The sequence below is a fragment of the Staurois parvus genome, unplaced genomic scaffold (assembly GCF_062004578.1).
Source record: "Staurois parvus isolate SC_StPar_1 unplaced genomic scaffold, SC_StPar_1.0 ptg000159l, whole genome shotgun sequence".
In the NCBI taxonomy this organism is placed as follows: Eukaryota; Metazoa; Chordata; class Amphibia; order Anura; family Ranidae; genus Staurois; species Staurois parvus.
Genome location: NW_028317955.1, coordinates 2436751 through 2442750, shown reverse-complemented (window position 1 = coordinate 2442750; position 6000 = coordinate 2436751).

Below are 6000 nucleotides of genomic sequence, written 5' to 3'. Positions count from 1 at the left end.
AATTCCTCCCAATGACACTCACGGTGGGTCACAATTCCTCCCAATGACACTCACGATGGGTCACAATTCCTCCCAATGACACTCACGGTGGGTCACAATTCCTCCCAATGACACTCACGATGGGTCACAATTCCTCCCAATGACACTCACGGTGGGTCACAATTCCTTCAATGACACTCACGGTGGGTCACAATTCCTCCCAATGACACTCACGGTGGGTCACAATTCCTCCCAATGACACGCACGATGGGTCACAATTCCTCCCAATGACACTCACTGTGGGTCACAATTCCTTCAATGACACTCACGGTGGGTCACAATTCCTCCCAATGACACTAATGAATGGTCACAATTCCTCCCAATGACACCAATGATGGGTCACAATTCCTCCCAATGACACTCATGATGGGTCACAATTCCTCCCAATGACACTCATGGTGGGTCACAATTCCTCCCAACGACACTCATTTTTTGATTGAAAAGATACTTTTATTACAGAAAGTATAAAAAACAACATGATACTTGTAATCGGGGTACATCTCACCCTATACTGCGACGCAGCGCACCACATAGCAATACAGTTGCAAGCATACGATAAATACATTCAGAAATAAATACATTCGCTCAGCGGTATGATGCCTGACGTGATGTGCGTAGAGGAAGAACCTCCAGACCAACACGTCGTGCATGACGCCGCTTACCCTGAAACCATAGCATCCTAATACACAGTACTTTTCCTAATGTCACAAAATCATGCAAAAACGAAAACCGACTGTTACACTATACAACAAGCATCGGGTGTGTGGGGGGGGGGGAGGGGGTAAAAAGGGGGAAAACACAGGCCCGAAGCTTTGTTGAAGGGACAAAGACACGCAAGGGGGAGTAGGGGGAAGGGGAAATCTTCAGACGTCCTCTTCCTCCTTAAAGTCCATCAAGGTATAGTCTCTGAGCAGACTGAAGACCAGTCTGCGACAGTCCTCAATGGACATCCTCTCCCGCTGGTGGATGAGGTGCTTTCTGGCGCACCATAAAGCGTCCTTAAAACAACACAGCACCCGCCAGGCGACGTCAATGTCATCCAGAGAAAAAGTTCCACAGAATAGTCCATTCAACACCCCAAAGTGTGTGATGGCTGACTGTGGTACAAAGTCCTTGAGTTCAGGTTCCAGGGCCCCCAACAGGGACTGAGCAAAAGAGCACTCCCAGAAAACGTGGTGAGACGTTTCCTCGTGGATGATGCAGAAGGGGCAGTGTCTGTATCTGCTCAGGTTCCTGGCATGCATAAATGTCCTGAGAGGCAACCCCCCCTGGATTGCCATCCATGCCAGGTCTTTGTGCCTGTTGGTGAGAATGTTGGAAGAAACATTCCTCCAGACCACCAGGTGTCTGAAGGCAGGCCTGGAACCGACTCCAAAATGTCGCTTGCTCTGATAAGCTTGTAGATGGTCTTTGGTTTCCACAAGTCAGGCTTGACTCCCTGCAGCCCCTGCTCCCTGATGAACTTGAAGGTATCCAAGTAGTACCAAGGAGTGTCCCAGTTGTAGGGGATGGAACTATCCCAAGTGTCCCACCCGAGGGACCTCCAGAGAGGCAACAGGATGAAGCGTGACATTGCGTTCCCGCCAGAGTCCATAATCCTTTTGGGCAAAGTTCTGCGGATGCAGTTGCAAGCAAAGAACACCCTCAGTTGGGTGGCGATGTCGGGCACGCCCTTACCGCCCTTGAGGGGTTCCTTGAACATGACTGCCCGCTTCACTCTGTCCATCTTGGAGCCCCAGATGAAGTGAAACGCCGCCCTGGTGATGGCCTTACAGGTGTTGACCCGTGGGGGCCAGGCCTGGGCGAGGTACTGCAACACAGGGAGAATCTCACTGCGGAGTACCAGTGTCTTCCCTTCGATGGTGAGGTCTCTGAGGCTCCAAAGTCCAAATTTCTGACGCATCTTAGACAGTCTCTCCTCCCAAGACTTCAGGGCTGCGCCCTCGGCACCAAACCAAACTCCCAAAATTTTCATGAAGTCTGTCTTGATGCCAAAGGGCATGGATGCCGAAGAAGGCAGGAACCACTTTCCGAAGAGCATGACTTCCGACTTCCCGCAGTTGACCTTTGCCCCCGAAGCTTGGCCGAAGTCCTCGCAGGTCTGGACGAGCAGGTCGATGGAGCGCTGGTTGGCACAGAACACCGTCACGTCGTCCATGTAGAGCGAGCACTTCACTTCCCGTCTGTCTGGTCCCGGTGCGGTGATTCCCCCGATCTCTGGATTCCGTCTGATGCATTCGGCGAAGAGCTCTATACAGCAAACAAAAAGCAGAGGTGAGAGAGGGCAGCCTTGTCTGACCCCGGAGAGGACCGGGAAGGGGTCAGTTTTCCAGCCGTTCACCTGCACGGAACTACAAATGTCATTATACATAATATCCACATACGAACAGAACATTTCCCCAAGACCAAACCTGCGCAGGGCTCTGCACATAAACCCATGGGAGACACGGTCAAAGGCCTTTTCCTGGTCAAGACTGACCAGGGCCGCGTGCACACGGCGGTTTTTGATGTATTGGACCGTGTCCCGGACAAAGCGCTGGGCTGTCCGCAATCCTGCGGCCAGGAATGCCACAAGTCTGATCCGGGTGGATTATCTGTCCGATGACAGCCTTCAGCCTGTTCGCCATGACTTTGGCGAGGATCTTGTAGTCCACGTTCAGGAGAGAAATGGGACGCCAATTTTTCAAGTCACATCTCTCCCCCTTACGCTTGTACAGGATCGTGATCATCCCCTCTCTCAACGAAGGAGGCATCTTGCCCTCCACCACCATCTCCTCGTACAGCTCGAGCAGGTCCGGGCCCACGAGATCCCACAGCGCTACATAGAGCTCCGCTGGGAGACCGTCGTAGCCCGGGGTCCTGCCTCGCCTAAAGGATGCAGGATGCAGAGTGCAGCTCCTCCAACGTCAAGGGGGCGTTGGTGGCCGACAAACCTGCAGGATCAATAGCATTAGAGATACCTGACAAGAACCTGTCGGCTGCTGCCGTGTCTGTTTCTTTGGGGGAGTAGAGGTCGGTGTAGTAGTCGCTGACCACTTCCATCACGGCCTCCTTCCCTTTCTGGAGCGTTCCGGTCTTGTCACGCAGCTCCGACAGAGGTGTGTGTCCTGAGTGGAGTTTCCTGAAAAAGAAAGAGTTACACTTCTCACCTTTCTCTAGATCGGGTGTCGGCAACCCGCGGCTCCAGAGCCGCATGCGGCTCTTTTTCACCTTTGCTGCGGCTCCGGAGCACACTGCCCACCAGGTGACAGGCAATAGGGTTGCCGTAGCTCAGTGGTCGGCAAGCCGCGGCTCTTTTAACCTCCCTGGCGGTTTTCCCGAGTGTAGCTCGTGGTAGAATTTCTATACCACGAGCTACACTCGGGCTTACCATGCGGTGCTGCTCTGGGGGTCCCTGCAGCACTTACCTTGTCCTTCGTTCCCGCGATGTGCCCCCTGCAGCGTCCCCGGCCATCTCCTCCGGCCGATGCCGGCATCCGGCTTCTGTGTTCCGGTCCCCGTGACGTCGGGACGTACGGGCGCCGCCGGCGGCGGGAAATTTAAAAAATTTAAAAAATGTCTTTTTTTTTTTTTTCAATTTTCAATAGAAAAACATTGCTGTTTCATCCCATTTCACATACATATTGTCCCTAGTGCTTTGTCCTGTGCCCTGCCTGCATTTTGTCTGTTCTTTCTGCCTGGAAACTTAGAAAAGTCCATGGCATCCAAAAAGCGTCCCTTTAGGTCAAAAGCGGTTTTAGACCGGCTAGAGAACAGCGATAGTAAATCAGAACCACTTGCAGAATTGAGTGATAATGATTTGTGGGGAAATTTTCCTAAAAATTACAGCCTACAATAAAAAACTATTTCCATGCGAAAAAATGGTACCGCTTTCAGCACAAAAAATCGGAAGGAATCATACCGCCAGGGAGGTTAATGCAGCTCTTCTGTGTGCCGGGCGCCCGCTCCCCTCCCTCCTCTCGGGCGGCCGCCCCAAAAGTCAGGACTCTGCAGCTAGCCTAGCAATGGGCAAACTACGGCCCGGCGGACCTTATAATCCGGCCCGCGGAGCGTGGCAAACATTGGCTGTCAGGATGTAGGCGGGGCAGCGTGACGAACTCCTTTCCTCTCACAGTCCGCCCTGAAGACCAGAACTGCGCGGGAACACGGCGAGAGGAACGTGCGGAGTACAGGTAAGTGAATTGACACAATATGGGAATGAATTACTATAGGGGGGATGAATTACTATAGGGGGGATGAATTACTATATGGGGGATGAATTACTATATGGGGGATGAATTACTATAGGGGGGATGAATTACTATAGGGGGGATGAATTACTATAGGGGGGATGAATTACTATGGGGGATGAATTACTATATGGGGGATGTATTTTCAGTTTTAAAAATGTGGCTCTCAAAATAAATTTTAATCGTGGTTTTGGCGAGATTTGGCTCAGTTGAAAAGGTTGCCCACCACTGACCTAAGGCTATGATTGTGATTATGACGATACACTGTGGCCCTGATTAACCCTTTGCTTACTGGGCCCTTAAACCCCCTTCATGACCAGAGCGCTTTTTGCAATATATGCAGTGTCGGATTTGTTTTAAATGTTGCAATGGTTTTGTGGCTCCCAGTCTTTTTTTCCCTCTCGGAAACGGGTCCAAGTGGCTCTTTATGTCTTAAAGGTTGCAGACCCCTGCTCTAGATGCTCCACCTTGGCACGGAAGACAATGTGCCTGGATTCTTCCTCAAAGTGCTTTTTCAAGCTCTTCTTGGTGTCCTCCAGGTCTTGCCTCATGTCCCAGCCACAGAGGTGAAGGTCCTGCAGGGATTGCAGCTGACGCTGCAGTCTCCTGAGTTCCCTCCTCCTGGCACACACTTGCTGGCGTCCCCTGGCCTGAAAGAAGCTGCGCAGCTTGACTTTCACGAACTCCCACCAGTCGCTTACCTTGGGAAAGAAAGACTTCTCCTCTCGCCAGGCACCGTAGATTTCCCTGAGCTCCGCTAGCAGTTCCTCGTCATCCAGCAGGGTGCAATTCAGCTTCCAGGAGCCTGGACCCGGGGCAAAGCCCTCTCCCAGGTCACCCCGAAAGTGAATGGCCCTGTGGTCAGAGAAAAAGCAGGGAACCATGGAGAACCCGCGGTGCCTGACTGCCCTAGAGGTGAGCACAAAGTCAATCCTGGAACGCACAGACCCGTCGGGGCGGCTCCATGAGTAGTTCACGGAACCGCGCCCCACGGATCCCACGGCGTCCTGCAGGGAAGCCTCCGCAATCACCTCCCGGAGCAGCTTCGAGGTGGCGTCGAGTTTAGCGTACATGCTGGAGCTGCGCCCATCCTCCTCTATCGGACAGTTAAATTCACCGCCGATTACTACTGTTCTCGTTGTGACGAGTTGCGTCCGCAGGGTTTGGAAAAGCTCCAGCCGCGCGTTCTTCTCCGGGGAGGCGTACACGTTGATGAGCCTAACGGGCTCCCCCGCCCATGAGCCGTCTATGACCAAAAGGCGGCCACAGACGAGCTCTTGGACGGAGTCAACAGTGAAACGACCTCCTCTGATAAGAACCGCTACCCCTGCAGACTTGCAATCGCCACCCCCAGACCAGTAGGAGGGACCGTGGGTCCACTGGGAGGACAAATGAGTGTACCTCCTCAGAGGGGGAAGGGCGCACTCCTGAAGCATGTAGACATCACTCTGCTGTGTGGAAAGAAAGGTCAGCACAGTCTGCCTCCTAGACACATCCTTGATGCTCCTCACATTAATGGAAAAGATAGAGATCTCAGCCATCATGGGAAAGAGATGAAGGGGTTAGTCGGCAGGGGCTGTGCTTACCTCCCCTGGAGAGGGGGGGCGACCTCTGTGACCTCTGCAGCCTGACCAATGTCCTGGCTCAGACCGATCTGGTTGAGGACCGCGTTGAGGACCTCATCGAAGTCGTTGGAGAGATCTGGTTCCGACCTGGTCAGAGCCATTTCTTC